The sequence below is a fragment of the Apteryx mantelli genome, chromosome 25, assembly GCF_036417845.1.
Source record: "Apteryx mantelli isolate bAptMan1 chromosome 25, bAptMan1.hap1, whole genome shotgun sequence".
Taxonomy (NCBI): Eukaryota; Metazoa; Chordata; class Aves; order Apterygiformes; family Apterygidae; genus Apteryx; species Apteryx mantelli.
This window is the reverse complement of record NC_090002.1, coordinates 5,990,548-6,002,909: the sequence shown is the minus strand read 5'-3', so window position 1 is coordinate 6,002,909 and position 12,362 is coordinate 5,990,548.

Sequence of the window (12,362 nt, the reverse complement as noted above, 5' to 3'; positions counted from 1 at the left end):
TCGAGCGACCTTACTGAGAGGATCCAAACTTGCCATCCAGCTCTCTGGATCCTGCACATCTCCGCATGACGCAGGGGCGAGTCTGCTCGAGCCGGGGAAGGGGGAGTTCCAGGATCACGGCTGGCTTTACAGCACCTTGAGTCAAACACAGCACGTGTTTAAGTCCCTTACACGGCTTGGGAAGTTAAGCAGTTCCTGTAGCCTTGCCTCCTCTATGGATTTAAAGGTATCCCTTTGGTAGGCCACACAACCACCCTGGCTCCCGCTGATCTGGAGCACGTTGCAGGTTGGTAAACTGAGGCACAGAAAGGGTCCCCAGTTGTAGCAAAGCTAAAGCTGGCCAGGATCTAGGCTCTGCCATGAACACACACCCATGGCCAAACCAAGGAAAAATCTGACTTATAGCCATGAAAGCAGCACGCTAGCCAGGCCAAGGGAAGAAGCTGCTGTGCTGAAGATGATGCCAGTGATAGAAACAGAAGATGCCAGAGGGAAATGCAAGAAACTTAGGATACGGCTGCATTTTTCTCGCCTGTAGTGACAACAGGAGCCGCTCCAGAGACTCAGGCTCAGATGCAGAAAATCAGAGCGCCCTGTACTTTTCCGATGCCAGCCCAAGCAGCCACCACAGGGCCGTAGGAACAGTCTGGATTCATGCGGAGCGTGGGCATGAGTAATGTCTCTCCTGGAAGAACAATGCCCCGGAGATCCAGCAGCGGGTTGATACCACGGTCGGAGATAGACGCATTTCCATAAATGCTCAAGCAGCAGCCTATAAATAACTGCCTGAGTTTACCGCTGCTCTCATGTGACCCTGATCTCCTGCATTTTCGGCTGCCATCTGTCACCATGGCGATGGCATCACAGGGCCACCAGCCATTCATTCATAGCTGCCGGCAGCCACCCAGGGGAGGGGGACCGGCTGTGGGGGAGGCACCCGTGAGCCTTTTTAAAGGATGGAAGCTGCGGATTCGGGGCAGGAAAAATACCGAGGGGAGGTTTAACGGGGAGCATGTGACGATGCAACGGCCAGCCTTCCCCAAAAACGTGGCTGGAGAGGTCACGTTTCCCAGCGCGGCCTGCCGGGGTTGGAATAACTGCAGCCAGGCAGGAGGACCTGCGGGGATGCATGGACATAGCTACGGGAAGCGCGGGAGAGACCGATGAGCACGGGCAGACGTCTGCAGGGAGGAGCGAATCCCTCCCGATTTGGTCCCCCGTGGTTTGGAGCATCACCAGGCTCCTTGCCAGCACAGGGATACGTATTTACTTCCCCCTCTCCTGCCTACCCACCTCCAGCCCCTCATCGGCTGCTGGACAAGCTCCTAAGCCTCAGCTTGCCCCCAAAGCAGGGTGCAAACGAGGGGGGGGATTAACAGGGCAAGTGGCTGTGGCGCTGTCGGTACGTGCAGAGGACAATTTTCCACGTAAGCTGTCAAGCTGACCTATATTCAAGTGACAATAATCCAAGGGGATAATGCCCTCCGGTTTCTAAATGTGTTTTTGTCTCCAAAGCCACTTTCTGTCACGGTTTATTCCCGGCCCGGCGCTGCTTTGCGCTGCTAACGCGGAGGGAAAGGAGCCTGGGAAAGGAGAGACCGTCCTGACTCAGGGCAGAGGAATTTCCAGCTCTTACGTAGCATTTTCCAGTCAAAGATCCCAACCCGCTGCACCAAACGCGTGGACCCCGAGGAAGAACCGAGGGGCCAAGGGATTCACCCAAGGCTGTGAGGGAAGCAGTGTCACAGCTGGCATCCCAGCCCGGGACCTCCATCCCCAGCTGCATTTGCCGGAGAGGCCCAGATGCCTCTTACAATAGCTGCTATTTCTTGCCTAATGCAGAAACCAGAGACATTAACCCCGTTTTATAGGCAGCGCAGGCACGGTGCCACCTCCGAGAGCCCCCGCGAGCCTGACCCCGCGCCTCCCGGGTCCTCCAAGAGCAGCCCGGCAGCTCCGTGAGGCATCCCGTGCCCAAGAGGGGGGTCAACGCCACACAGCCTCAGCTGGAAACATCGAGAAACAGGGGCAAAATGACCTTTAAAAGCAGTAGATGCCATTTATTAGCCATCGCGGTAAAACCAACCCCGGCGCTTTAACCTGTTGGGCCGTTTTATCCCGGGGCTGCGGGCTGCCGGGGAGCGGGAGCCGTCTATTTTTGGGGCTGTAGCTCATGTCTAAAAAATAAAAGAGCAGGGGGGGGAGGCAATAACGAGCGCAAGGAGAAAACCGCAGTGCTTCGCTCGGCCCTGGGGGGACAACGCCGCCGCCGCCGCCGCCACCGCTGCCGCCGCGAAGAAAGGGGACGCTGCACAATGGAAGGAAAACTAATAAACACCAGCGCAGGAATGAGAACCACGTCCCGCCGCCTCCGGGCCTGGCTCCTCGGAGCGGGACAGCGTGCTTGAAAGCGCTGCTGCTCCTGCGCTCTGCTCTTAATTTTCTTCGCATGCCGCACCGCCATCGGATCAGACGCGCCGGGGCGAAGCCGCGAGCGCCGGGGCCGGCGGCACCGCGGCGGCGTGGGAACGCGCGCGGCGGAGAGCTGCTAGCCGGCGTTTTCCCAGCCCCAGGCGCCCGCCCGCTTGGCGGATTGAGCTCCGTTTCCACGCGTCCAGGTGGTTTGGGTTACCTGGACCGAGCTTTACCGGAGGGTTTTAAGTGATCTCAGGCCGGGTAGACAGAGCTTGTCGCAGGCTTTCGCTCAGCCTGAAGGAGCTACGTGTCCCCGAAGGGTTTGCAGCGGGACGGACCCGCAAGGGTGGCACAGGGGGAGGCTAAGCGGAGGTGACCGTCACCCAGCCGTTGCCACCCGTGGGCTGGGCAAGGGGGCAGCGGCAGGAGCCTCCCCTCGCGGCTGGATGCGGCTCTTCCCCCGGAGAGGTCTGAGCTCGGATGTGCAGGGGGTCTCGGCGGTGCCTGCGGGCTCCCGGGCGCTGCTCCGGGGAGCCGCGGCACCCTTGGGTGCTGGGGAGGGAACGCCGAGGTTTGATCCTTGGAAATGAAACCAAAACCCCTCGGGGGGGCCGCTCGGCTGCAGATCTGCTTGCAAGGCCGCTGCCGGCTGCATCTCTGATTCCTCCAGGGATAAACAGACATTTCGGTCTGTCTTTGGGCCCGTTCCTTCGAGAGGGGCATTTGTTCCCTTCCCGAACCGCAGCAGGGGACGCAGCCCAGAAGGGATGAGGTTTGCCAGGGCCGTGTTTGAGGCTGCACAAATCAGGGCACGGCTCGCTCCTCCGATGCTCATCCTAAGCGGGGCTGGCTTTGCAGGGCTAAAGGTTTCTCAGCCCGCGCCGCATCCCCCGGGGGGAACAGCGAGCCCTAGGAAAAGCCCCGGACCCAACACCGCTAAGTCAACCCTCCCCTGGAAAACAACCCTCAGCAATTCGGCACCGAGCATCCTTCTCCACCCAGCCGGTCCCGCTAACGAGAAGCGGCCAAACGCCATCCGGCCGGTCACCGCCGGCAGCTGCTTTCAAGGATGTCACCCGGGAACCGCCCCGGGGCTCTGCAGTCGCAGCCACGGCGAGCAGATGGGAGGCAGGCGGCCACCTGCGTCCCCCGGGGCCGAGAGGGCGGCAGAAGGGCTCTGCCACCGCTCGCCGGGAGCGGTAAAGGCGCGGGGAGGGCGAAGCTGCCGGCTTTGGCCGAGGGACGTTTCTCACCGGCTCCCCGAGCCTCCCGCAGGGCTCCGCACGCGCCGGCTCCCGTTTCACCAGCTCTCATGTGATTTTGCCCTGGGTATATTTTAAGCGCTGCCTTTGACGTCACGCCTTCCCCCCCCCCCTCCTCCTGCTCGCCAGGCCGCTGTTTTTGCATGTCGCCTGGGCCTCAAATCGCACCTTCAGCTCCCCGCCGCATCCCGGCGGGTGCCGCAGCGTCGCCCGACCCCGCTCTCCCCCCGGACCCTGCCTCCCCGGACCCGCAGCCCTCCCACCGTCCGCTTTCTCCGAGCAATGCACGGCACAGTCCTGCATTCACAGCGGACCGGAGCCAGGGCACGAGGCAGGTGGTCTGGGATAACCCGCTTTGGTAGAGCAAGGAAGAGGTGGCAAAACGCAGGCTAAGATGCCCGGATCAGCTGGGAATGGGGCTCAAGAAGGACGCGGGCAGGGATGGAGGGTGCATCGGGGGGAAGGGGGGGGGGTTGTTGCATTCGTTCCAGCAGCCGGGGAGCGTTTTGCAGCGCTGCAGCGCAATCACACGCTGAGCTCTCCTCCCTCGCGCGTCTCGTCCCAGAAACAGCCGCTCGCCGTCTCCGGAGACCTTCCCGACCCGAGCCGCAGTCCAGCTCCCGGCCGAGCTCTTGGGGCGGACCTGCAAATGGCAGGGAGCAGCAGCAGATGGCAAAGATCAGACCTGCATTTCCCCTTCTCTCGAGCCTTTTTACCTGCAGGGCCGTGTCGGTGCATCCCACCGGATCTCAGGGGTGACGCCGGCCGCACAAGCGCCTCCGTGTCCTTTCTCGGAGGTCCCCAAAGCTGGGCTGGGAGATACCTGAGTCAGCAAGTCCATGCACGGAGCCACATGCCCGGCACTGCCCAGTCATGGCTGTGGACAGCATGGCACAATCCCAACCTTCGGCATCGCACGTGCACCCCTGGTCCGAAGGAAGCCAAAAACATCCACCCCCAGGATGGCGTTTCCTCACCCTGATCCCTGTGCAACACCAGCGGTTGCCGAACCCCAACATCAGGGGTTGTTTCTTCGGATCCTCTAGCCGTAACCCAGCAAGGGCATTTCCACCAGCCCTTCGGCATCTCACCGGCCAGCAGGAGGTCTCTGCCCGCGGTTTGGACCCCCTCCGAGCTGCCGCAACGGAGTCAGGAGAGTCCGGCGGAGGGGGGAACCCCAGGAGGTCTTGGGGTTTGCGGAGGGCAGTGGGAGGATAAAAGCAGCCGATAAATCCCAGCCTAGCGGCTCAGCTGGAAACGATCAGCTGCGTGAAGACGAGGGGGTTTGGCCCAAGGGTCGTCCCCTCCCTCTTGCCCCCCTGGTCCTCCAAGGTGCCCCCCACACGTGGGGGTTTTGCTGCACTTCAAGGACAGAGCAGGCCCCAAGGTATGGGAAACCCTGCTGGGGAGAGGAGCCTGGCTCCCATCCTGCGGCGAGGTGGGATTTGCAAGGAGCTGGGAGAGGGGGCTTTTCCTCCCCAGGTCTCTTTATATGGTCTCCTAGGAGAAAGCAGGAGATGGCCCTGCCCAGGAGGGGCTACGCCGGCCATGCGGGGTGATGGGGGTGACAACGGGCAGGTGGGAGGTGGAGCAGGGCTGGCAGTGGTTGGGGGCTTGTTTCATACCTGCTCAGTCCTCTGCGATCCCGGCTTCATCCTCCTTCTCCCCAGCACCTGGAGGCCAGGGTTGACCCTGCTCTTGGCCTTGGTCCATGTCATCAGGGGAAGGTGTCAGTGCTTCATCCCTTCCTCTAGGCTCCAGCACCAACGAGTCCATCCTGGAGGAGACATCTCGGAGCTCAAGCAACACCCGGTGGGATCAGGGAAGGATTCGCTAGGGTGCCAGGGAGCGGGATTCCCCTCCCTGCTCGATGGTGCTTCAGCCGGGGGACTGACAAGGCGGCAGCCCCAGGAGGGGACCTCACCCACCGCGCCGCTCCGAGACCTCCCGGGCCGTGCTCCCATGGAAATGCCCTCCCAGCCCAGCTCATCCTTCCCACGGGAAAGCTTCCAGGCAGCAATTGTCTGCCTGGCGAAGAGGCTCCATCCGCTCCCCGCGCCCGGAGGCGGCCGCGTCCCCGCGGCTGTCGGCACATGGAGCGGCCGCCAAGACGGCGGCACAACTCATTGTCCGGGTCGGACCCGAGCGGTGCCGCCCGCGAGGCGGTTCGGACGCACAACAAAACCGGCAAAGGCAGAGCCGTCCCGGAGGGGGGCCGAGACGGAGAAATCTGCCCCAAAACGATGAATGCGCCTGAGCCGGGCCAAGCCCGTCGTCCCCACGGCGGGACACGGCCACCGCCTCCGCGAAAGGGACCGCGGAGGGACGCGGCCCCGCGGCGGGGAGGGGGGTGAACCACGGGGAGGACCCCGGGGGTGCAGAAGGAGCCTGGACAAAATAGGAACCATCTGAGCGGGAAGATCTGATGAACGTTTTAACCTCCCCTCTCTGTTCCTCCTTCATTACCTGGAATTTGCAGCCCCAAAAGCTGGAGCCAAGAGCATGAAACACGCGGAAGGGTGTTTCCACAGCTGGGAATGGGGAAGACTGGCAAGGCCCCGGGAGCAGGGAGCCCCCGGACACCTGGGTCCTGCTCCCAGCTCCGCAAGAGGACACCCAGTGGGTCCCAGTTCCCCTCCCTGCCTCGGTTTCCCCATTTCCGAAGATGACGGTCCTCATCTTCCGAGCACATGAACTCAGCGGACGAAGCTTTGGGTTTGCCAGGCGCTGGGAGCATCCAGCGCATGGTCATGGAGAGCCACAGCCTTCCAGGAGAGGAGGCAGAGGGAGGAAAATAAAAGCAGGGGAATGACGGAGACAACAGGAACGAGGAGGAGGAGGAAGCCAGAGCGGGGGAAGGTTTTGCCCAGATTCCAGGCCTCCCTGTCTCTCCTGGAGCGATGGGGATGGAAGGGCCCCGGCGTCCTGCACCCCTCACGGAAGGAGAAGAGACCCAGGGAAGCGCTCCCAAGGGCTCCACGTTGCTGACCCCTTGCCGGCTCCCGAGCGTGACTCGGAGAAGATGCAAACAGGAGCCCTGAACGGTTCCTTCTTCCCTCGACACGCGTCGCTTGGGGAAGATTCGAAGTTGCAGTTTGCAAGGATGTCTCCATGGGGCACGGATCCCCCGGGATGGGCGCCCCGAAGCCTCACATGAGCCCCCGGGGGGGGAGAGCGAAGCAACACAAGACGCAGGCTAAGCGAAAACAGATATAGGAGGAGAGACCGGGGAAAGGGAAGAGCGAGGAGGCGGCGGCGGTGGGCAGACAGGCTGCTCCGACCATCTGCTCTGGGTGCTTTGAATTCCTCCGGCTCCTTTCAGCTCGGCTTCGCTCCGAGAGCTCCCGCCGACGGCAGCCAGCACCCGGCACCGGCCTGGCCCCGGCTCCCTGCCACGTGCAGGCCCGCGGGGGACATGTCACGAAGGGGACGGGATGAGACCCGGTCTGGGTCGCAGCTCGGCTGAACGAGGAGCGACGGGAGAAGAGAAAGGAGCTGGTTTTGCAGGGCTGGGAGCTGCTCCGGCCCCCGCGGAGGAGCATCCTTGCGGAGGATGGGGCCAGCCAGGGCTCCTCCACCGAAACCACCCACTGGGCATGGAGCTGGCGGACGGGGGCCTCCGACCGCCTGAACCACTGCGCTGGCAAAGCCTGGCCTTGAGCCAGAGGACGCAGGCAAGGAAACGCTGCTCTAAGCGGCCTTGAATCCTTTACGGGGAGAGGCAGGTGCCCAGATCCCTCAGGGTCTTTAAGAGACACCCAGATTTCGGCACCTCCCTTGCTCTTCCCATCACCGTCCTCCTGCTCCATGCTCATCCCAGCACCCCTCACTGCTGCCCGGAGGTCCCTGTCCCCACACTATCGCTCTCGCAGCATTCCCAGATCCTCCCAACCAGCCCAGAACGGCTGGGAACACGCACAAAAATCACCAGCCATCGGGAGCAGCAGGAGATGCTGCGGAAATCTCGGCAGTTGTGCCAAGATGCTGCTGCGATTCCTCGGGAAAGAAGCAAAATATCCCAGCGCAGAGCCCGAAGGACAAATCCTGCAGGAAGAGCCAATGCACGCCGGGCACGGCCGTGCCGCATGAGCTTTCCTCCCTGGGGAGCCGAGATGGTGCGGTGCATCCAGGTGCAACCTCACCTAGGACAGGGGTCTGACCTGGGCACCGCGGGGACATCCTCGCTGCCATCCCCCTTCCTCCTCCATCCCCAGCATTGGGGCACCGTCTGCCCCAAATGCCCCGGGCCTGTCCCACACCAAGTTCTGGGAAAACCCTCTGCCTCTCCAGAGGGGCAAAGAGGAACTGCAGCGCCGAGTGGGGCTGATGGCAAAGCTTAGGGCTTTTCCCCACCACACTCCCAGCAAGGTGACAGCACCCCAAAAAGCTCCTCTGGGTGCTCAGCCTCAGCGGCCAGATGTCCTCTGCCCTCCTCGGTGCAGGATCTGCCTGCACTACGGTCCGTGGACCACCAACGTGAGCAGAGCCAGCACCGTGCTGCAGGCTAAGGCCACCACCCCCTGCCTGCAGCCCTCTCTGGGTGGCTTTCGGGGAAGTCCCCATCATCACCAGGGCTTTAGCCCACAACGGCTTTGTCTAGGCCCTGCCACGACACAAAGAATAACAAGCCGCTGCGGTCCCGGCAGCTCTTTTATCCGCAATTTGGGGGGCCAGCGCAGGAGGGGAACACCCAGCTGTTAATTATCCCTTAATCATGTATGCAAAAAGCCAGCAGCCCATTGGCCGCCCCACTCCGCTCACGTGCTGCAGCCTCCGCGCTCCCATTGGCTCATTGGCCCGGCAGTGATTTACGGGGCTGGGCATTAGCATCCCTCCGCGATGCTGCTTGGGCCGCAGGCTCCCATGGCTTTGCCTGGAAAAAGCCGGCCGAGGCGGATGCTGGGCAGCGTAGCCAGCCCCGGAGCAAAACCCGGGAGCGAAGGCGTGAGCTGGCTGCCTCCTTCATGCCCTGCAGTCCGCACGTCTCCGCGTGTGCCGGAGAAAACCTCCCAGAGCTGCAGATGAAAGGGAGACGCAAGGGCTGGGAGGGCTCACGGTGCCACCGCACTGGGATTTGGCCTGGGGAAGGAAAAGCCTGATGCCGGTCCCAGCGGGAATGCTGCGCTCTCCTTGTCACCCAACAGCTCGGTTCTCCCTCAAAACTGCTGCTTTTTAGGAAAAATGGGGAAAACGAGGTTTGCCATAGGGGCAGCCCGTCTTCCGATGGCGGAGAAGCACATAGGGACGGAGCCAGGCTGCATCGGGGCATGTGGATGGGACATGGCCACCGGGTGCTTGGACCTTGGGGACTTTCATCCCCAAGATTGCACCCGCCTTATCCCCAAACCACATCCAGAATACGCCTCGGTACCGGCCTGCGAGACCTCCACGCTGCAGCGACGGAGTGCAGGATGCTTCGGGCAGGACCGGCAGCATACGGGGAAGGACGGATAGCCAGATTAACCGAGGAACATGCAGGGGGGACGGGGACAAAAGCGCCCGTCCCCACACGTGGAGAGTTTCTGTGCAGCACGTTTCCAGCTGCGCAAACCCGCGGGAGCGCTGGAGCTGTTCTTCCCTCGCCCGAGTGTTTGCAAACAGGATTATCGCTGCCTGCAGATTAAATGCGCTGTGCCTGGAGTTTAATAATTTCCTTCCTCGGGAAAGCTTGATGTTTAAACGCGAGGCTTGGCAGGCAGCGTGCCGGCTACAGCCTCATGGGCGGCGGAGCATTGCGTGCTTGCCTGTGATAAGTTTGTCGTGCCTCTGCTACCGCTCGGTCTCCGAGGGTGGGTCTGGGGGCATCACAGCGGTGGGAGATGGAGGGAAGCGGAGGGGGACTTGGAGCCAAACCAGTGCCCTGTGTTGAGGGGGGCCTGGGGGTCCCGTCAGACCCTAAACCTGCTTCCTGGAGCCCATCCAGGCCAAGAGAAACCAGGGCCCAGCGCCTGGCTCTGCTCCCGCCTCGCTCCGCGCGGACACCTCTGCGCGCCCGGACTCACCCGCTGCCGGAGCCTTGCCAAAAACCTGCCCCGCGGGGACAGCGCAGGCGGAATTGGGAAGATGCATCAAAAGCGATCGCTCAGCGAGCGGCTTAGCGAAAGCAGCTCTGAGCACAAGCGAGAAAAAGCGAGAGCTGAATCAAGCCGGGTCCTTAATCTGGGAGCAAATCCCTCTCCGAGCCTGGGATTTACACCGGAGCAAGATGAGAACTAGTCCCACAGTGCTGGGAGACTGAGCCAGATCCTTTTCCCATCTTATTTCACCACCTAATTGCCTCTCTCAATTACACAATTAATGCAAGCAAAGGTAATTACAGAACCGAGGCGTATAATCACGCAGCGAGTGCCGTAATTGGGGGTGGCAAACTGAGGAGCGAGACGTGTTTGGGGAAGATAACGCTGGAAGGGAAATCGCTTCCGAAAAGGGCGGCAGGAGCAACGCAGCAGCGAGCAGCCTTGCGGGATCCCCTCCGCGCAGAGCCGGCAGCACGCGCACGCGGACACGTGCGCACGGACACGCGTCTGCGCTAGCAGCCCGCAGGGTCACGTTAACGACTCGGTGGAAGGATAAATTACGGGGCCAGGTGGCTGCCAGCGGTTTGGCATTGCGATGTGTTAATTACGGCAGCGCACGGAGCCTCTTCCCCGCGGAGCCCTTTCCTCCTGCGCTTTCTCACGCTTCCTCTTTCGACACCCCAATCTCCGTAATTACGAGCGCCGACTCATCGGCAATGCCCCGAAGATGCAGCAGAAGGGGTGCAGATGGGGGTGTCCGAAACGCACACCAACATGCAAAATACACGGGAGCGAGGGACAGCCCAACCCCAGCGCCGGGGAGACGCAGCGAGCCATCGCCGTGTCGCTCATGGGCACCTGCCCACGGCTTAGGACCCCTGGGCCAAACCCACCACCGCTTTTTCCACCCGTTGAAGCCAACCTGGGACTCTCAGCCCGCGACCGGTGCAGATCTTGGTGCTTTCGGACCTCCCCAAGGCTACGAGGATCCCCAGCTCAGGGTAGCACCTACAACGGCCTCAGCCTTGATAGAAAAGGCAGCATCAGGAGTGCAGAAATGTGGACATCAGCGGGTGCTGGCATTCCTGCCTGGGTCAGGGCTGCTTTGTGGTTGCCCTTAGGGAGGCATTAATGGCCCAGTGGAAGGATAAATTACAGGACCAGGCAGCTGCTAGCAGTTTGGGATTGCAGCGTGTTAATTATGTTGAAGGCACTAAATAATTTCCCTGCACTGATGAGGGAAGGGAGGGAGAAGGTGATGGAGAGATGCTCCAGGAGGCTGTGGCACGTCCGAGGAGCCCAGGGGAATCAGCTGCCTATAGCTAAGGGTGCACAGGCAGCTCGTTCCCAACAGCTCCTTTGGAAAAGACAGGTTTTAAAAGTCCTGATTCAGAGACCTTAGCCATGGGGGTGTTGTGGGCTTGGATCCAGCCCATCTCGGTGGCACTGGCCTTGTGATGCTTCCTCCTAAAGCCTCAGCTCCCAGAGCCAAGCGAGCAGCAAAAACATTTCAACTTGCACCAGGTGGCAGGAAGGAGGATACTGCTCCTCCTTCATCAGAAAACTCCTAAAGGTCCCCAAATTAGAGGAGAAATAAGCAGAATCCAGCAGTTTTAGATCTTAACCTCCTGAAGAGACCTCGTGATGGAAGAGACCTTGCTACCAGACCAGTGCCAAACCCTTCAGGACCCCCGAAATGGCCCCAGAGCCCATGCTCGTCCCCAGGAGCCCATCAGAGCCTCCCTGCCTGCATCTAGACCTCTATCCATCACTGGCCCAGCTGATTCCTGGCCACACCACAGGCAGCTGGGGGCTGAGCAGCCCTTTCTCAGCCCCATCCCACCTGCAAGATGTTTTTGCCTGCTGAAGGCACCTGAAGGAGCTGTGGAGCCCAAACATGCTCCACTTCCCCAGCTCTTAGGGCTTCTCTTGCATCCCCAGAAGGTCTCAGCTACCCTCCAGACAGTCAGGCCTGGAGTGGCATTTTCCCCTCCAGTTCCTCCAGGTTTACCCGGCCAAGCGCCCTCCGGAGCCCCTTGCACGGAGGAGGACAGTCCATCCTTGCAGCAAAGCAATCAATCACGGCAGAGGAACCGGGGAGGTGGTTCAGCTCCCAAACCAGCCATCCAGAGGTGGTGCCAAGGCAGCACCCCCTGCGAAGGCTCCCCCACCACCGAGAGGCTGAGGAGCGAGGGTGCAAAGCCAGCAAGCGCCTGCGCCAGCCCCTGCAGCTTCGCCCCGCTCCCGGGCTCCCGTTGACACTAGGTGGCAGTGACGGATCTCTGCAGGACCCTGCAAAGCTTGTGCGGGAGCCCAGAGCAAACCCCGCACCTTGGGAGACCCCGGGGACCCGCCGCGTCCCCTCCGCGCAGCCCCCCGGCTCCATCCTGCACGGCCAAGCAGGGCCGGGAGCGACGCCGGGAGCCATCAGCCCCCGCGCTGATGCGAGAGGGGTTTGGGACTGGCTCCCGCCAAGCAGAGGCTGCGAGGCATCCGCGTTGCCCTGGATACGGCCCTTTTTCTGGCTGCGACTTTATTTGGGTGGAAAGGGAGGATTTTGGCTTTGCTGCAGAGCCACTCTCGTCTCGGTGTGGTGCGGGCAAGGCGCTGGGCTCCACGTGCACGGCCCACGTTTCTGCCCGAGAACGTCCAGGTGGGAATGCGATGC